Source organism: Pan troglodytes, chromosome 7 (assembly GCF_028858775.2).
Source record: "Pan troglodytes isolate AG18354 chromosome 7, NHGRI_mPanTro3-v2.0_pri, whole genome shotgun sequence".
NCBI lineage: Eukaryota > Metazoa > Chordata > Mammalia > Primates > Hominidae > Pan > Pan troglodytes.
Window position 1 is genome coordinate 87,038,084 of NC_072405.2, and position 21,763 is coordinate 87,059,846.

The 21,763-nt window shown below is 33.7% G+C and overlaps 1 long non-coding RNA gene across 1 annotated transcript in view; it reads right to left on the reverse strand.

The window, feature by feature from the left end:
• LOC107976352 (uncharacterized) overlaps positions 1-21,763 on the reverse strand; it is a 519,171-nt gene that overhangs the window by 252,048 nt on the left and 245,360 nt on the right. The gene's annotated exons all lie outside the window — the stretch shown is intronic.

Consider the following 21,763-nt stretch of genomic DNA (forward strand, 5'->3'; position numbering starts at 1 on the left):
TCATCATTTGTCTGGATAATACACGCCTTTGGAATAAAATTCAAAAGTAACTGGTGAATGAAAAGTAATTCTCTTACATTCTTTTTGCTTTAGATACCCAATTCCCTTTCCTAGAGTCAGTCACTGCTACCAGTTTTTTATGTTTCAAGGGTAGTTTAGGCATATATGAGCGTGTGCCATATAGAGGCTGCTTTCTTTGATTAGAGTAAATTTGCAGGTTTTTTCTGAATTATACTCTGCAGGAATCCGAAGTCTCTTGCTAAAATGAGACTCAAAAGGTAGAAGCCAGCTTTAGCGTGACCTTTATTGTCTCCTCATGGTCTCATCCAATCGGTATCGTCTTTACATTTCATCAATTAAAGTGAGATCCATTCACTTTTACTGTGCTGATCCGCTCATCAGGGGGAAAGGATGTTATGTGGTGAGGTTTTAAACTATATGGATTGACACATTCATGACCTTGTTGAAATCTGGGCTGGATCTCTCTGTGCTTGGGGCACAACCCTCAGGTTGCTTTCTGCCTTTAATAGTACCTGGGGGGTTCCCTTAACCTCTCTCCAGGGTTGAATCTCTTACTTTCTTTGTCCCACATGTTTCTTATTTTTGGTTTTCTACTTCATATTTGTGAAGAATATATTACAGTTGCTTCCTGGGAAATGTCATGTGAAAAGCAAAATGTTTAAAGATCCTTTATCTCTCCAATATCTTTATTAAGTTTGCACATATATAGAATTCTAGGTTAGATCTCATTTTCCTTGAAAATGTTGAACATATGAATTCATCAAACTAGGTTCCAGAGGTGATGTTCAAAATTCTAAAGTAATTATAATTCTCAATACTATACATGTCTATTATTTGTTTCCCTCTTTTTTGTGAACAATTAGAACCATATCTTTGCTCCTAAGTGGTGTTCTTAACTTTACCATGATATGTTTAATTTAATCCATTATCTTGTGTGCTTGGTGGGCCTTTTAGGTAAAGAAATTTATGTCCTTTGTCTTCAGAAAACTATTTTCATGATTTCTCCCTCTACCTTTTCTCTGCTCCATCTTTCTGAAAATTGTATTATGCAGATATTGCATGTCTTGTATGAGTTTTCTAATTTTCTCTCTTTTTTCTATTTGACTTTTTGTTTTATTTCTTGATAGATTTCCCAAACTAATCTTCCAAGTCTCCTATTTTTTTCCCATTTACTCTCTAATATGTTTTAATGTTTTTGTGAAGAAGGCAAAGCGTTGAAATAGGGATACCTATTTGAGTAGGTATTCCTAAACAATAGCATGTAAAGCAAGGGACTGGGAACTGTAATATACATGCATTTTCATGCAAAATGCTTAACACATAGCAGACTCTCAATAAATGAATGGCCATGGGATGGATGGATGGATAGATACATAGATAGATAGACAGATAGACAGATAGATAACATAGCCTACATTCTAGTCTCAATTTATACATCTTCTTCACATCATCTTTGGCATGTCATGCCCTCTCTTGGTTTGTTTCTAACTAGCAATTTCAGACTACATTTTTCTCTCTGCCATTAACAGCTCTAACATTATTTGATACTATCAATCAATTAATTTGTATTTTTATTAAATGCATAAGCTTTGATCTTTGTGACTATCCCGAATAACAAATTATATATGACTGATATATATATATATAACATATATGCATATGTGCATATATGTTTTTCTAATTTACAAAGATTTAAGTTATCTCATATATAAGACTTACTATACAGACAGACAATAACTAGTAACTTAGGATAGATAAAAGAACTGAGCTCTCTATTATTTGAAATAAATTAAAAATCCACCTGAATTTACTTTTTTAATTTTCTGCAACACCTTAAAAATTTACTTTTAGTAAATAAGTCAGAAAAGCAGCAGTACTGTGATTTGGTAAACTGAGTTCTTTGCATACATTTCAAAATGATTTCTTATATAATATATTATACACAGACGCAGCTATCCATACTGGTTCATTAAAATGTGGAACAGTTTCATACAACTCCAGTCATTTAGCAAGGGTCACATGAAAAATTTTCTTGTGACATGGAACATTGCAAAAGTTTTATATCTCTTGATACTGATTAAACAAAGGCTATCAAGCCTTCTCATACAATAATTTCCTATTTTAAAATAGTTTAAAAGTAAGCCTTCTAAATTCAATACTTTCACATATTTAAATCAGGCAGACAACAGCCAGATTTTTAAAAATCTTTGAGTCTGTTTGCCAATCCACTAGTTAAGAAGTATGTTTTTCATTCATCTTTCTAAATGAAAGCAGCCTTGTCTGCACTGATTTCATCATCTCCATTGAAAATGTTTATCTGCCAAATGAAAAAGAAGAGTACAAATTAGAAACACTGATATATCTTCTGACATTATTTATGTAGGAGCTAGTTCTCAAGTTGTCATTACATTTACCACATGCAAATTAGAAATGATTTGTTTGGAGACCCATAACTATTTCTAGATTCAAGATGTTTGGACAACTGTGGATAAAGTTTCATTATCAGACTGAACTAAATATGCTGTAATTATATATAAATGAGGATAATTTTTGCTCTATGAGCTTAAGTTATTAATCTACACAGGCCAAGTATACAGAATACCATCATTCTCCAAAATTATACAAGAGTTTTTCCCAGCCAACTATTTGAGAAGTGATGTTTGAAAAGTAAGGTCAATGATTGGTTGGACAGACAATGTCCACGTTTCTATCTGACTTTCCATGTTTCTTCTGGTGTGTGAAACCCAGGCTAGCTTTGTACTTCACAAAACCTTGTGTTTCCCAGTTTTTTATCATTGATCGTGCCTGAAATTATTAGTTAAATGTCTATTTTATCCAATAAACAATAGGTTCATAAGGTCCAAAGGCTCTGCTGTCTTATTCTCTTCTATATGTCTAATGCTACCATATTTTATTTCAGCAAATGTTTGTTTAATTAATGGATTAGTAGATGAGTGAGACATGAATCAATGAGAGGAAACCTAACGTGGGCTGACAATTAAATTATGGTATGGAAATTAGAAAGTTAAAGTTTTAATTAACGCTGTGTTTTATTAGATTTTTCCATGGCAATAATTTGGTTAACTTTGATATGCAAAATGTTATGTCCATGGGGTTTACAAATAGTAAAAAATTATGGTATAGGTACATTTCCAGTTACCTGAGTCCTAGAGAGAGTAAGGAATCAACAACTAACAATAACAACAACAAAACCATTCAAGTTCTGTGCTGTATTTAAGAAATAGGGTTTAAGCATTCACCAGTATACTGAATTATGATTGCTAGACTAATTAGCATCATAATTCACTTAAATCACCTATGAGATGCAGACCTCTAAGAATACTTATCATACTAATCAAATTAAGTTTCACTGAATTTTGAGTTTTTCTAGTACATCAAAATTTTGTACTTAAAGATGAGATTGACGTTTCCAACAACTGTTCTTTTTTCAGTATAGAAAATTTTTGCTAACTTTGCATTTTGTGCTCTTTTTAAAGCAATTTTCTGTTTTCTTTTGCTATGTTAAGGAAATGTTGTTTATAAAAATATGCACTGTTTCCCTGCAGACATGTAAACATGACTAGAATGCTACAATAGCAATGTTTTAGATATAATCTTAAAAAATTCCCTTATGTGCAACAGCATAGCCCAATGATTCATGAAATTGCTAAGTGTTGGGCATATTCCTTCTTATAAGACTAAGAGTTTATTCAAAACATTTTTCTTTAAACTTGGAAATAAAAAACACAAACTCCACTCAGTGTGCCAGCATTTATATTAGGATGAATTTCTTACTCATGGGAAAAGCTTTAATTAAGTGCATTGGAAGTTTGATAATATCAGTAGCACCTCATGGTGAAAAATTCAAATGTTTCACTTCCTAGATGGCTGGGAATAAAACAGAAAACACAGAAAAAGAAAAAGGAAAAACAGAAGGGAGGTCCTTTATCTGCCTATCAACAAAACTATTAACCTACCTGCTTCTGTACTGTGTACTCAGCTTCCCTCCTCTGGAAAGGAAGAAATGTCTATTCCCTAAAAAAGGTCTTGCTCTCTCTTGGTGCTCAGGATCCCATCCCAGATTGCCAACCAGACTTTCCATTTGAAACTATCTTCTTTGTTCTACATCATCAATTTCTTCTTCTACACTTGATTATTTTTCAAAAAATGTAAGAATGCTCTAGTATGTCTCATTTTACTTACTTTTTTTTTTTTAAAAAAGCATGTTCCAGTATCTCATTCTGAAAAAAGCAAATTTCCCTTAATTGAAAAATCTCTGTCCAGGTACTATCTCATGTCTCTTCTAACAATCACAGCAAAATATATAAACACATTTTGTATCTCATCAGATAAGGTTTTCCTTGAGTACCCAAGGTAAGGTCTTCATTACTGTCTATCATGTTTCATTGTTAATTTCCTTTATTTTTACCTATCACAATCAGAACTTATTATATTTATCTAATTCATTAACTTTTAGATTTTATTTTCTTTCTCCTCCAAGTACCATGTAGGTTCTTTGGGGCAGATTCCTTTAACTCTCTTGTTCATCACTGCATCTTAGGCTCCTAGAAGTGCTCAGAACATAGTAGTTCCTCAACGGGTATTTATTGAGTGAATGAAAGAACCTATACCAACCAGTTTCTTTGGAAAAATCAACAGTATCTGAACCCTGGGATTAGAGGTCAACGCTAATTACAGTGCAAACGAGGCAAAATGTTTTGTTACCACCTTGTATTTATCCTTTCTCCTTCTTTCTTCCAGATACCTAGTACCCTTTTCTCTTTTCATTGTAATATTCTATCTAGTATTTTGCCCTTTATACAGACCTCAATTCTCAGTAATCATTTGTTTCAATAATCACACAATTCAAGTAGCCCATCTCTCTTTAGAAGAGTATTAAGAAACAAGCTATTTAATTTAATTCATCATATTTATAATAAATTTAAGTATTTTTTCTGCCTACTTTCCCTGAGTGCATCTTAAATTTTTCAAAGAAACAATTACATCATAGCTGTGTTTGGTAGGAAATCAGGTTTTGTCCGATTCTTCAAACATCTTCATTAATTCCCAAAAAGATCTATTTAACTATTTCCCAAACAACTTTTACCACTTTTTCCACTGTCATTGTATATTGGCCCTCAGCATAGCATACATATTTTCTAAAATTACTTTCATAATTTTTATCTTTCCAAACCTTCTTTTCTTACTTTTCTCATTTCTGTGAATAGGACCATCATCTACCTTTATCATATTTGACAATCACCATAAGACTTTATTGCTCAAGTTACAAAAGAGTTATCAACTTACTTCTCTCTCTACTTATTTAGTGGTCAAATGATGTTAGTCCTGCCTGCAAAATGACATAAAATACATAAATTCCTCTTCTTACATATAACTTTTACTTGTTCCATTTTAGTTGTGAACCTTGCACCATGCCTTCCAAGGTAGGCCCTCCTTTTACATAAATAAGCCTTGTCCACACAATCAGTATATCTTGCTAAAATGCAAATGTTTATGTCATTCCCACAACAAGAAAATAATCCCTTCACAATCTATACCTTGCTTTACTTCTCAAACCAAACTCTCAACCTTTTCATATACAACACATGACAATTATAACTAAAATGTCAACTTTTATTGAGCATTTATCCCATTCCTTGTGGCATTCTAAATGTTTCACCTGGAGAAACTCATTTATTTCTTACAATAACACATTGAGAAAAAAGCACTATCATTAGAATCAATTTAAAGATGAATAAAGTGATGCCTACAAAGGTTAAGTAATTATCCCATGTAGTGAGGGGAATCAGGATACAGTGTTTCACTGTTTCCAAAAAAAAAAAAAAAGAAAAAGACAAAATAAATAAAGACTGTGCTTTTGCTCATTTCCATCATCACTGTTGTGTAAAGAAACTTAGGCTCATAGAGGGTAGGTAAAGATCCTAATATCACAATTTCAGTAAAACGAGTAGCTGAGCCCAGGCCAATCTGAATCTACCTTGTGTCCCCTTTACTACTCCAGCTCTTAGAGCATCTAGTCCTTAAAATGAGCCAGAGAACCCCAAAACACTCACTCTTCCAACATATTTTAGGTATTGACTGCAATTTGATGACTTCATTAAATGCCTTGGGCTATACATGACAACGTTCAAAAAGGAAAAATGTTATGAAAACATCTGGTCTACTTCATTCTCTCCAAATTCCATCTACCAACAGTTTAACATCAATCTGTGAGAACGTTAAATGTATGCAATTTTCTTTAAAACAATGAGGAAAATATTATTTTTTATGAAGTAAAATGATGTGATTAAAGCACTAAATTCAGTCCAGTTATGACTATGAGCAAGGTTAGAAATGAATTGAGGTCTCCATACCATAGGGCATTAGTGAAGTCATACCAAGGGTCAATAACCAGGAATGCTTCAATGGCTCAAATATACCCATGAGTGCTCACTCAGGCTGCATGTAGGTTCAGAAATGACTTCTGTTTTGAATGAAGATGAAAAGAGGTACTAAAATTCAACAGAATTTTGTAATTATAAGTCAGACTTGGCAAATAGTTTAATAATCTAACACAAGCAACAACCCTAAAATTATTTTACTTTTTTCCTACTAGGCACAAAGAGTCAGAAAATATTTTAGACATTCCTCATACTGAAAGGAAAGTAAGCACAGCTGAATGTCACTGTAGGCTAGGAAATTAGCATACAGATTTTTTGCTGTTGGTGATCACAGACCATGTAATTCCAAATAAACAGTAATAGAATAGTGTCCATAGTCCTAACACAAGGTCTACATTAATCATCAGTTAATTTTTAAAGTAAATTCATTGCCAGTAGCTATGAATCATAAGAATCCTTTAGCCCAATAGAAAAATACATACTTTTATGTTGTGTAAATGTTCTCTATCTTGGTAAACAAGTTTAGCTATTGATAATTGGTATGGTACACCTGCACACATTCTCTAAGTATTTGGACTGACAATCAAACTGTGTAACTTTGAAGAAGTTTGAGAAGAGCAGAGCCCAGCCCAGATGATGAACACTGATCTTGAATATACTGGAGAAGATGTAAATGTTAGCACAGCAATTCTTTTATTGCATTGAGCTTTTTTTACTTTTAGAAACTACATATCAATAAAGCTACAGGTGTTCAGTCTCCCAACAGGCTGTTACCAAGTCACTTGAGTTTATTTTTTCTACTTTTCAGTTTCTCCAATAACATTATTCAAACGATGAACCAATTTCACTTTTAACTATTAAGTAATTTAATATTGACCATCTGAATAATTCTTTCTAAGATATATTTTTGTGAAAATTTATTATTTGGAGTTTCAACATTTAATAAATGACAATCTAAATAGTTATTACTCATTGCAAAATGGTCAAACACAAGGTTTAGTTGTTTCAAGGTGAAACCTTCCTTACTTCCAATAATTCCTCCATTAAAGGGCCAAACATAATAATGCCAATTCCAAAGGCAGAACATATGAGCAGAGCAATCTGTTTAAAAGAGTATTCCTGTGGGGAAAATAGAAAAATACAAGAAAAATATCTCTATTAGAAGGAAAAGGCAAATAGCGAAAATAATGAGCTTTGAAGTTAGAGACAGCAACTCTCTTTAAAAATGGTCTAGCAACTACTTATATACAGCATTGATGGAACATAATTCACAATAAAACCCACAAGAAAAGTCATAATTTCTGTAATTGTTATTGTCAGTAATAATTTTTAAAAACCCTTCTTTTTTAAACTAAATTTTGCAACATCTACTTATAGGTGCTGACAGCATCTTGTGTTTCACTGACTTTTTTTTACTAGAAGTGCTATTAATGTGATCATAATCAGAAAAATTCACACTGAAATGCACTAGTTTGAACGTGAGATGTGCTGGCAAGCCACTCTCATTACAAGTGACAAGGGATCTGATGCCTTTGTCACCCCATGAATGTTCTAGGTTGATTCTATCAAGCAAGGTACTTTTTCTCCTGCAGCTCCACATTTCTGCAATTTAGCACATTTCAAGATAAAAGACGTGACGTGCGTAACCATCACCAACATTACTTATTACTTTTTTTCTGCAGTCTTTCATATCCAACTTGAGTGTAAACCTCATGGGGGCAGAAGCAAGAACTATTTTGATTTTGCTCACTGGATCATCTCTATTGCCTAAAATAGTATCTGGTGCATGGAAAGCGCTGAATGTTTGTTGAATGAAAAAAATGAATGAACAAATACTATTGCAAGATGACAACATCTGTCCCTTTTAAATACTTACAATTTTTTTAATAAAATAATAAAAACAGAATTAAAAGTTCAATAAGCATTTATTCCATTCTACTTGAATGGAAGTCTTCATATTTACAACAACAGCAAACTCTAATGTTCTATGCTGGGTACTGTGCATATAGAACTTTTTATACCAACTGTGAAGTAGATATGACTATTGCTCTTTCACAAATGGGAAAATGAACCTTATAAGAGACATGTAAATAGACCACAGAGAGTAAGTGGTACAGTTAAGATTGTAACTGATGTTGGAAAAGCTCATATATTAAGTCAAATTAAGTTTGGCTTTATAACAATCATGACTTAAACTCAAAGCTGGTGTGGCAGCTGTACTCTCTAAGGTTCTTAGGAGCTGACACTTCATCCTGCTCCCTTCTCTAACATACATGAAGTGTCGTTTTTGTTCTCAGATGCCAGGTAGCAAGATGGAGAGAGAATTAAAGATGAGTAGTGAGGAATACATAAAAATTGCCTGTTAATAAAGGCTTCTAGAAGCTAACACATTTGCTTACATTTCATTGACCAGAATGCAACCACTGTAATAGGCCGAGATATGTCCTCAAAATTCATATGTGGAGGTCCCAACTCCAGTACCCCAGAATGTGACCTTATAAAATAGGCTGAAAACAGGGCATTGTGGATGTAATTTGTTGAATTTATACCAGAGTAGGGTGGGCCTCAAATCCCAAATGACTGGTGTCCTTATAAAAAGAATGCCATGTGAAGAGACAGACATGAACACAGTGAGAATCCCTTGTGAAGACAGGAGTTATGCTACCACTATCCAAGGAGCAACCAAAAGCCGGAAGAAAGGCCTGGAACAGATCCTTTCCTAGCACCTCAGAGGGATCATTGCCCTGCTGATACCTGGATCTTGCACTTCTAACACCCAGAACTGTGAGACAACACATTTCTGTTGTTTAAGCTACTTAGTTTATGGTACTTTGTTAGGGCAGCCCTAGCAAACCAATACAGTAACCTTTAAGGTGGTTTGGAAAAAACTAGCTCTTTGGCTCTAAACTAGCTAAAACTTTTTTTTAAAAGAGGAAAATCATTATTACAGGGTGAAAAACACTTTCTGTCAAACTGTGCTACACTCTGAAAGGTGGTCTTAAAACTGAATATTTCTTTGAATCTGTCACTATCAATTGTGAAAAGTATATTAGTATATTATATTTTGATTCACCTAGAAAGAAAAAAATGCTAGCAATTGAATTATCATAGGTCATCCACTGTAAGTTTCATTCTTATTTCAGAGATATTAAATGTAATAAAAAGAAACAGACATCTTAGAATCAATGAAATATAGTAAATGATCTATATACAATTTAGTTATAACAGTGAGCACAGAAGACATGTTGTTTACATGGGCTGGGATTCAATTCTTTAGATTGTATAAAACTTAGACTTATTTGTCTTACTACAGGATTTTATAAAGTATATATAAGACGATAAGATACAGAAGATATAAATATGTCAATATGAGTGTTGATATAGATACAAACATATAAAAAGAAAACACTTCTTTGATTAACCTTGTTCAAAATGTTTCCAATATATTAATGGAATGTAATATCAATGGTGTTATACATTCCATTTAAAATAAAGTAAATTTTGATAAAAATTATGCTTATTCTAGAAAAGGATAATTTTTTGTGTGGTGGTTTTATGAAAGAAATTCAATACTTCTTTCCCTACCAAATAAAAAATAATAATACTGCTGTAATTGGGAATAATAAAAAAAACTAATAAGTAAGGTCATAAAAACTGTAAAGTCATCAAATGCAGTAATAATTAATTTCCTTGTTAAAAATTTTTGCTTTTATTTTCCATTTCTTTATGAAACTCAGTCCCATTTACTTGAATTATTCTTATTATTATATATTGGCTTCCTTAGAAATGACTGTGATTCCTTCTCTTCAGTCCCAAAGGAAAGTTTTAATTGTGTGTTGCCATGATAAGTTGAATTATTAAGATACATATTACCATATATTTCTACAACTTTCTAATTTTAGAGAGTTTTATCAAGAACGCCACTTACTTTAGATGTAGCTGAGATCTAGAAAAAAAGCAAAGCAGACCATTTGTATTACCATTCACTTACTCAACCAGGGCTGGAGAATGGAAGCCAGGATCTCCCACCATGAAAGCTTTGATAACTTTTCATTGATGAGCCTACAATTGTAGCAACTGAGCTGTGAAACGAACCAGCTATTCATTCTAGTATTAATAACTATCATAGTATTTGGAGGTAATAAAAACAATTTGAGATTCAACTCCATCAATAAACAGCTAAAACTTTAGTAAATATATTAGCAAATACAAACATGAAAAAGTGAAGGATTTGAAGAGTGAATTTGTGAGGTAAAAAATGCATCTGTGAAGCAAAGAGTTGGGTTTCTCATAAAGATTGTTAGCTGTTGTGGCTTTAAGCAAAGCAGCCTCTGAGCAGACACAGGGGTGGGGGTAGAATTTGGTGGTGATAGTAATTCTAGCAAGTGAAAGGGAGAAGGGGGCAGTGGAGACATGCATAGCATAATGGAGGTAAGAAGAAATCCATTCTAAAAATTTAAATTAATTTAATCATTGGTAAAAATAAAGGTGCTACAGAAATGATGACATTGGGGGTACAGTAAATTTAAGAGCTCTAGATAGCAAGAGGTTCATCTTTAGCAGAAATTTATTATATGAAACAAATAATTTAAATCACAAAATTTGTATCAGAGTTTCTATCCTTAAGATTGTAAGGAATCAAGCAAAAAAAAGATTTCTCTTTTTCAAATTTTTTACAACAGAATTCAATTTGAAAAATACTGAATGAGGAAAAAATTCAGCAAAATAATTCTGTTGGCACATGGCCTGTCAAGGAATCTCTTCTTACTTCTGAGATGCCTAATCTTATCTCCATTTCCTTGAAAGCTCATCTCAATGTCAGCCGCTTCATGTAGCCTTTCCTGATCCGCATAAGCAAATGCAATTGCTCTATATGGCATTTATTCAATTATACATATTCTCGTGAACATTTATATGCTTGACTTATCTGCATTCTAGATCTGGAGTCGGCATCCTTTTTCTATGAAGGAATAGGCATTGAATATTTTAGCCTTTGTCAGTCATTTGGTCACTTTCCCAGCTATTTAATTTGGCCATTTTCATATGTAAGCAAGCATAGATGGCACACAAATGAATGAATGTGGCTGTGTTCCAATTAAACTTTATTTATGGACACTGAACTTTGCATTTCATAGACTTTTTACAGGCCACACAATATAATTCTTCTTTTGATTTTGTTTCCAACCATCTTAAACGGTAAAAATCCTTCTTAGTTTGCAAGCCACACAAAAGCAGATGGCAGACCAGATCTGGTTCCCAGACCATGGCTTGCCAACCTGTGCTTGTGACTTTTTAAGGTGAGGTATCTCCTAAACTCATCTATACTATCTCTGTGTACCTATTGCATTGCTTTGCACTTAGTAGATGTGCTATACATTTTTTCAAAGTGAATGCTATGCTGACATTATAGGGATAAGCTGCAGTGAAGAAAAATGGAATATGGAGAAAGTTCATCCTTTGTTCTGTCCTGAGTGTCTTCAAGCAGGTTGCCTTATTTTCCTCTTTTGTAGTGTGCTGTTCTTTTCCATTAAGTAGTTACCACAATAATTAACTATGCATTTATTTTGTGGGTTTTCATGTTTATTACTATATCCATTTATATTGCTGCTATAATAAATTACCACAAACTTAATGGCTTACAGCAATACATATTTATCTCATAGTTGCTGTAGGTCAACAGTGAGATGGCTTGGCTGAGTCTCTGCTTAGGTTGATACAAGGCCAAAATTGTGGTGTGAGCAGGGCTGTTCCTTTTTCACAGCTCTAAGGGAGAATCTTCTAGACTCAGGGAGGCTCTTAAAAGAATTCAGTTCCCTGCAATTGTAGGACTGAAGTTCTTATTTCCCTCATGGCCGATGGCCTGGGATTATTCTCTGCTCCTAAATGCTGCATCATTCCTTGACCTGTGGACATTTGCCTTCAAAGGTAGTAACCACTGATCAAGTACCTCTCATGTCTCATCTGTCCTGTGTTTTCTTCTGCCCCTTCATCTCTCTCTGACTTTAATCAGGAGAGTCTCTGCTTTCAAGGGTTATTATAATTAGATTGGCCCCCTCATATAATCTAGAGAATAATTAGCTCAGCCCCCTCATATAATCTAGAGAAATCTCTACCATATCAAGATCAGTGACCTTAATCACAACTGCAAAGTCCCTTTCGCAACGTAACATAACATATTCAGAGGTTTCAGAATTTAGGGCATGGACATTTTGAAGGTGGTTGGGAGAACTTGCTCATCATACTTTTGGGTACAATGTTCAATATTTCAGTAATAAGTACACTAGCAGCCCAATCCTCACCATTTTGCGTTTAATAACCATGTAACAAACAAGCACATACTGTAAAATAAAAATGTTTTAAAGTCGCATATTCCTATTCTAAATAGTAACCCCATGTACATTTCTCAATAGTATTTGTCAATGTTGAAATTTACATTACTTTATGTAAACTTCTACACATGAGGGAAAACACTGTAATATTTGTACTTTGAATGTAAATATTTTATATATAAAAAGGATATATTATTAAATGTGCTATATGAAAAAAAAATCATCCTATCATTCAGTTTGAGAAATACATTACTATTATTATAGAAGTCCTATTCACACCTCTCTCTTAATGCATCCTCCTCTCCAGCCCTTTATTGTTGGTAGGGACTATTTCCTACCATTGCGATTTTATAGATGCACATGTGTAGCTATAAACAAACAGTGCTTAGGTTTATTTGTTATTGGACTTTGTATAAATAATTTATTTTCAATATTGCATGGCATACCATTATATCTGCACATGTGTAAGCATGCATGTATATAATATATAATGCACACAGTTTTACATATATAATTTTATATACAACATATTTATAAATTATATACATAATTTTATGCATTGTTTTGTCAATGGATATTTAGATATTTAGATTATTTCTAGCATTTTTTGCCAAACAATATGGATATATTCATTCATTTCTTCTGCAATACATGTGTAAGAATTTCTCTCAGGATTACACAGAATAAATGGATTTTACATTTCAACATTATTAAACAACAAATCTTTTCCCAAAGTAACTTTACAGAAACCAATTCTCTTATAAAGAGTATAAGACTTAATGCCCTTCCACCAATACTTGGTTTTATTAGACTTGTTAATTTTGGTCTGGTTAGAAATAAAATGGGTTTTTCTGGTTATTAATGAAGTTGAAAATATTTTCATATTTGTATTGGTCTATATGTTTTAATATTTCATATGCTTCTTGAAATAATTGTCATTTTTCCCAGTGTTTTATTCTTATTTTTTGTCTCATAAATTAGATTTTTGTGTGAGGTAAGGTCTCTTAGCATCTCGCTTGCTTGAAATATCTTTGTTTCACCCTGTTTTGGAAAATTGTCACGTGAGATATGCAATTCTTTGTCAACAGATATTACTTCTACAACTTGTAAGTATTTTCCCACTGTCTTTTGATGTTGAGAAGTTCAATTTCAGCCTGATTCGCTACTTTGTAGATGATATTTATTTTATCTCTGGTGGCTATGTCTTTGGTGTTCTGTGGCCTCACCATGCGGTGACTACATGTGTATATCTATATATTTATTATGTTTAGCTTATGTGGTGGTTTTAGAGTCTGAATTTTTACTTCTTATCAATTGCCAAAAAGTTGTAAACATTGTATATCCCCCATTCTTCTCTGTTCTCCTTTTAGAATAGTTAGATACATGTTAGCTCTTCTTGTTACCGTTTTTGCCACTTATGCTATCTTTTAAAAAGTTTCTACATCCTAGCATCTATGTGCAGCACTTATGTTATTATTAATTCTTGCATAGTAATTTATAATTAGTTTATAATTTTTTAGTTTATGGTTTATCTTTAATGCTATATTCTCTATTTAACTCATCCATGGAGATTTTGATTTGAATTACTATAGTTTTTAGTTCTAGAACTCTACAGAAGAAAATTATTCTCTGTGTTCCCACACATTTTTCAGCCTTCTTGATAATGATGCTGTCTGCTGGGTTTTGAGCAGTGATGGTCAGCCTAGTTCTGACTACCCAAGTATTATAAATGTTGACATTCCTCTACAAGTGCTTCAGTCTTCTTTGAAGAGGAACCTGCTTTTCCTCTACTTTGAAGAGGAACCTCAGATGAACCTGTTTGCTACCCTTCAATTATACCTTAGCTTTAGCCAAGAGGAGAACCTTATGTTGAGATGGAAGAGCTGTGAGGTTCATTTAGCTTGGATGTCTAAGTTGCTGCATAGAGGACAATTGCCAAGGGGAGTTACCTAACTCTTAGCAGGCTTTAAGGGAGTACAAGGAAATTTTGTTGTTGGAGTGGCTTTTTGCTGCAACATAGCCTTGCCTACCCTGATTAATCCAAATTTTCAATGTTTCCTTCTCCAATTCTACTTGTTTATCTCTTATTTTTTACTTAATTTTTTAGACACAGGGTCTCAGTCTGTCACCCAGTTTGGAGTGTGGTGGCCCAATCATAGTTCATTGCAGCCTCAAACTCCTGGGCTCAAGTAATCCTCCTGGCTCAGATTCCCAAGTAGCCGAGACCACAGGTGTGTGCTACCATGCCTGGCTTATTTGGTTACTTTATATATCCTCTTAACCTTTGTCCACTTTTTTGAATGTATATTTAATTCTGTGAGCATTTTATTCTTTTTGTTTTATATTCTATAAGCAATGACTTCAATCTGATGTTCTTGGGGTTTAAATTGTTCCCTGTTGGTTTTTTCACTGCATGTATTTGATATTTCTTGTAGTTATACATTCATATTTGATTGCATTTCATCTGTGGAAGAATACAAAGAACCTAGGTTAAGAATGATTCCCTCCAGAAAGGCTTCTGCTGCAGACAGAATATGCCAACCAACTGAGACCCCTGTTACTTAGTATCTCAGCTTCCAGTTTTCCTGACACTCAGCTAGTATAAATGAAAGCCCCAAACTGGTGTGAGGCAAGCAAGCCTATGACATATATTCCTAAGAGCCACGTGCCCCGCCATCTCTAGCTATTGGCAAGAAATCCAGGTTTTAATGTCTGTTTCCTTTCCTTGACACTGGATTTTTCCAGCCTGCTCTTTCACTGAGGGTATACACTTTTGGAGAAGGAAGATTTAATTACAATTTTCAGATCTCATTTCTCTTCTTCCATAGGCCTAATAACTTGAACCTCATTTAGCTAGTCCCTGAAATTCCAGGTTGTTGTATTCTCCCCATGCCCAAAGAAAAGCTTCAGATTTCATGTTGTCTTGAAATATTGATTTCAGCTTTTAATTCCTTCTGTGTTATTGAGAGATTTCCTTTATTGTCTTGATAACTCAGCTATGCACTTAAAAATATGTTTATTTTAGCTTAGCTCATGTTTATATGTTTTTAAGGGAAGACACTGAAAGAAAGAAAACTATGTATGTCTTTATAGGCAGTTATATTCCTACCACTTAGTACTATATGAACACAAAAACATACTAATAAGTGTTATAGAACAATTTAGATTGAAGAAAAAAACACAAAAATAAGACAAACTAAATATTTGCTGATTTCTCGATGTTTTAAGAATAAAAATATAAAGATTAATATAAAACAATCAGCCTAGTTCTGACTACCCAAATATTATAAATGTTGACATTCCTCTGCAAGTGCTTCAGTCTTCTTTTAGAGTAATACAACATTACCAAAACAAATACTTCTAATTAGAGCTAATTGAAAAGTAAAGGATTTATTCATGCATTCTTCCAATTAACATACATTGATTTACAATTAAATATCATATACTATGCTTAGCACTGGAGATTCAAAGATAAACTATATGATTTAAATTACTTATATTTTAGGTGAATACTGGAGTTATACCTTTCAAAATAATATTTTACTAAGACTATGTTATTGATGATTCAATCTCATTCCATAAACATTTATTGAGCACCTAGGGAAAATCTAGCAGTGAAAATAAAGGAGGGGGAAAAATGCTATAATCATATAGACTCTTCTTTATTACTTACTGACACTGTATATCTTAAAGGAATTGACTCATCTGTGTATGTTATCCCTTGCCTTTCACCTCTATTTGGATTATTAATCCTTGACAAAAAAGATCAATATATTGTGAATTCATTTATATACACTTAATATCAGTGAGATAAAATATAATTATGAAAATTCTATTACATGAGGAAGTACAGATAGAACTATTATAGATACTTAGAGATGAGCTATGCCTCTCTCATTTCCTGTACTTTGCTGTACAAGTAGATATACTATTTCTTCCACTATGAATTAAAATATTCTTAAATTTGTTGAAGAATTTCAATAAAGCCAATGAAAAGAATTATTAATCCCCTTGGATAGTAGTGGGAAATGTACTGTAATTGGTAGGCTTCATATCAGAGTTCTTGGAATTTCTCCAACTGCATTAGCAATTGGTCATCTTAATTACATGGTCCATTAGCTGAAATCTGCATCACAAAACTACCACGCACAATCCTTGCCAACTCTGATCCATTCATTGTGAGGTCAAAGTTTCCTTGCTCATTGCAAAATGAAATGAGATATATTAAGTTAAAGTATTTCAAGCTCATTAAATATACAACTTCAAGTTATTCATCATATCACATACAGAAAATAACTGCAATTCTAGAGACTATGCTTCCAATACTTTCAGAATTTTTATAATGTAAGATAGTTCTACAAAAATCTGGACACATTCAAAAAATTTAAAAAGAACATGTCAATCACTGAGCTTCTACTTTCTATGACTTATAATTGCCCACAACATTGACACAAATGTCTCAGTCTCACTGATCATAATCATTAGTGTGTTTCTAAATAAAAAGTAGATTCAGAGCCAACTTCATCATTGTCATCAGGTATTTGGACAGAAATATCCAGGGAATCTGAAAGAAAGCCACTTTGCAATGTTTCTTTTAGCACTGTCCTTACCCAAAAGTGCTTATATAACAAATTATTTAATGACTTTATTCAATATTCATTTCTTCACTCAGATATTAATATTTCTGAGTATTTACTATGTGCTCCATGCTGGTACATCAAGATAAATACAAGATACTCCCTGAATCCAGGACACCCATGACCAAGCCCATTTTATGTAACAGAGTGCAAATTTATCAAACGTTTTTTTCTAGTCCAGAGACTTTATTCCTCCATTTCCTTTCAAAGGACATAACAGAAAAATTATTCTGATTTCTTGCAAAAATACAAAGACTATGTTTATACATTTCTTGAATTTGTTCTAATGTATCAAAATATTGAGGTTAACCTAGAGTATAGTATATGATGAACTCAGGCTAGCATTATTCTAAATCATTCATATTTTTGCAAATTACCCATAAGATAACCCATTCTAGAATTTGCCTGGTACTGAAGACATGTTTATTGATTTATATATTATGACCCCCAGTTTTCCTTTAATAAAGGTGGTAACAAGTATCTGTTTCCTATATTCCCATATTTCCTTCTAGTTCCCCCGAATCCTTAGAGATCACTGAGAACATTTGAAACGCATGTGCAAGTTCTCATAGTAACTGAGCTCCATTGTTGTGAGTTGGAAGAGCTGCTAAGTAGTCACTTTACACTTTTCATTCAATCATGATTTCATATGAATGCTTATTCTAAAATAAGATAAAGATTCTAAAAATATTTCCTTTTGACATGAAGCAAAATAGAAATGGTTGAGTAGAACTACTTTCTTGAACTCTTTGCATTACAACTTTTGTTTCAGTGAGTAGTCATGCCTTAATATTCTTCATTCATTGAACAAAATAACCAAAAAAAAAGAAATTAAAAAGCATTTTTGTTGTCCATATATTTTTTCACTGCAGATCTAAGCATCCTGGGTGTATCTTACATTGCTCTGTGTTACTGTAAAGAACATCCTCAGCTAAATGTCATCCAGGCCATCTTTTCCACCAATTCTTGTAAAATAATGCCTTATTGGATTGCTGTCTATCTAGCTATATCTCTCTACATATATTACCTTCCCCATTTTCTTTATCACTAAGATCAATGTAATTTCAGAGTCTAATATGCATTTTGGGAGCCTCCAAACCTTTTTAACTCATCCCCCCTTTCAGTGGGTCAAGCAGTGGCATCAAATCTGTTGTGGTGGAAGTTTTAGAGAGTATATAACTAAAGTCGAATCATCTTATGCAACTCTGGCTGTCTGGAAACAGGAATAAAGCAGTTTCCTGAAAGAAACTGTGTAGATAGGATGAGCTCTATAGAGTTCAATCTAGTTTCTTATCCTATTAGGCCTAGGAAGAAGAGATAAAAGAACCATTAAAGTGGTACAGACATGTCCTGACCTTGTGATTGCACCCTAATCTTTGACAATGGTTACCTCCTGTGATCAGCGAAGAGGCTGCTAATGCTGAGGAATTTCAGCAATGATGTTCTTTTTTGGCGGTGGCAAAGGTAAAGGGAACAAAATCACACTTTGTGTTATTTTCTAGGCTATGGCTACACAGTGTTATTGAAATAGGTTAGAGGAAACTGAGACAAACTTCTACCACCTTGGAAGCTAAGACACAAGTGAGAGCAGGGAAAGGTGACAATTTTAAAGAGATAGCCAAAGAACAATAGGGTATTTTATTATTATTAGCATCATCATCATCACCATCATCATCTAGTACTATGACCATATTTCTAGGTTGATATTGCCTGGGAGCTCCTTATCTCTGCAGAATTTACACTTTTCCTTTTATAGCATTTTTGACACATGTCTAATTCCATCCAGCATTCCATTCACTAGTAATTGAGAACTCTAAGGTGACAAGGCCCTTCTCACAAGAACTCCATTACTCTCTTATTAAAAAACAATGTTTCCTGTTTTAAAAATTAGGTTAAGAGTAGGTCACATCACTCCTTCTATCTTCTATTTAAAATTGAATAAAAAGTTCAGCAGCTACCTGAACAGTTGAAGACACAGAAAGAGAAATAAATGTTATTTGAATGTCCATTATGTTCCAAGTACCTGTATTTTAAACTTTTACATATATTATATTTAGTATTTTAATATCTCAAACTTTATATTTTGAGATAAACTGATCGGTGTTTAGGAAGAGAAGAGAGAATATGGGGAAAGGTGGATGAGATGGAAAGATCAGAAACTCTGACCCTCACAGAGTTTAGAATGCAGAAACACAATTACGTGGCTCTCCACTCTACTGCTGAGCCTCATCTCTCTTTGGGATGGCATCATGCATTTCTTCGTCTGGGTACACTGGCACACTACCATAGTCAGAAAATGACCATTTTCTTTCCTTTTTTTCTCATTCCTAGTAGACTCTTTGCTTAAAGGCAGGGAGCGACCATTCAGGGCTAATTAGCTCTTCTCCCTGGCAGACTGGGTTCCATTCCTGTATCTGTCTCCCTACCTGCCTGTCTAATGTGAATATAGCTGCACCCCATGGAAGTTTCTGTTCTTATCTCCACACCCAGGACTTAGCCTATCTCATTCCCTACCACACCAATAATAACAATAATAATGATAATATAAATAAATAACTGAATCCTTCTAAGGAATGGGGTGTTTTTTGGCTAAAAATTAAGAGAGTTCATGGAAGGGCTTTTTACAGCTCAGAGCACAAAACTTTGCTTCACAATTTCTGTTTTCTTTCCAAGCTAGGTCCACAGCATCAGCTCCTATCCCTTTTAAATTCTGCCTTTCAGTTTCTCTTTCTCCTTCCTCTGACATTCTTCACTTCCACCTTGGCCCTTTCATGTCTTTTGTTTGCTTCAAATGTGGATTAATTTATCTCCTCTAATACACTGCATCCTACAGTCATCATTTATAAGTCTCCAAGTTGACAAAAGGACAGCAAATAACAGATCCTCCCATTTGTTATCTCAATCCATCCTCCTTATAAAGTGACTGTAAAATTATCATATGACATACATTTTTGTCACATATTTAACACTTTTTGAATGTCTTTTATGTACAAGACTCCTTGTGAAGTGTCAAGAAGGTAGAAAGAAGTAATATACAACCACTCAGAAACTGCCTCCGTCGATAAAGGCACTCACAGATAAATACATAATTAGATGAACAGTATATACACAGATACATATTCAATGATACAGGTAGCTTAGGTGTTAAAGGATGAGAGATGAGAAAGGTTGAGTAAGATAGCAGTCACATGTAGAGCTATGAACTAAAAGTTTGGTCAGCGATGTTGCCCCACTTCTGGTAAAAAGAATTCTTGATGCCTTAAGCACAGACAACATGAGGAATGGGAGGGACAATGATGAGTGGTGCATCATTAGGCTCACAGTGATTCATATGAGCTGTGCTTGTGTTCCCTCCAGTGAAATTTCCCTTGGTTTCTGATCCACACTTTGGATTTCCATACCATAAGCAGTCCCACTGTTCCTGCCCCCATTTGTAATTATTTTGTCCTGGGTACTTCCTCCATTTTTATCCCCTTATCACATCATTCCTAATATTTTCAATAAAATTACATTTTGTAGATTTACCCAAGCCTTTTTTCTCCCTCCCACCACTGGCCACTGAATTTTCATATTGAAGGGGTCTTCATAACATAATATCTTGATAAATATAAAAGATGCAGTCACCCTCGGGAAAAGATTCCTTCTTGAAGTATTTTAAACCATGGCCCAAAGAAGCACATTTTTGTTTATTAAAATAATATTTGTAGCCAGTCATCTTTTCCCAAATTTTCAATTGTTTTCCTAAATCTCATGCTTTATGAGAAAGAATAAATAAAATGCTCCCCTTATTTCTAAATTATTTTTCCCCCAAGGTAGCACATATGCCATAAAAATTACTTTCTGGTGTTTCTTCATCCCTATTCTTCCTTACCACTTGTATGAGTGATTGTACTCATTCAACAAATATTTAAATGAACCTTTGATTCTGTTAGCTTCTGGAGATATTGGTGCAAAAGATGACTTCAAAGATCCTGAGTCAAATGGGAAAAACCATGCAACATGATGACTAGAATGAACATGGTATCCTCAGAGTGTTATAAAAACCCAGAGAACAGGTACATACTTCTTAACTCCATGGGGGTTAAGGCGTGTGTGGAGGCAGCAGGCTCAGGGAAGGCCTCCAAGAGGACATAACACTTGAGCTATTGCTACTGCAATCAGTTGCACCATCATCTATCAAAATGTTTAAGTTGGAAGCCAAGAATTCAGCCACTTCAACTCATTCTCCCAAACATTTCCCTCAACAAGTTCTGATGATGCTGTCCTTTGCCTCCTTAAAACCACTTGAAAATTTGCAGTTTTCTCCGTCCTTGTGCCCTATCTTATTTACACTTCTAAAAAAAAAAAGAGAGAGAGAGAGAGAGAAAGAAAACTA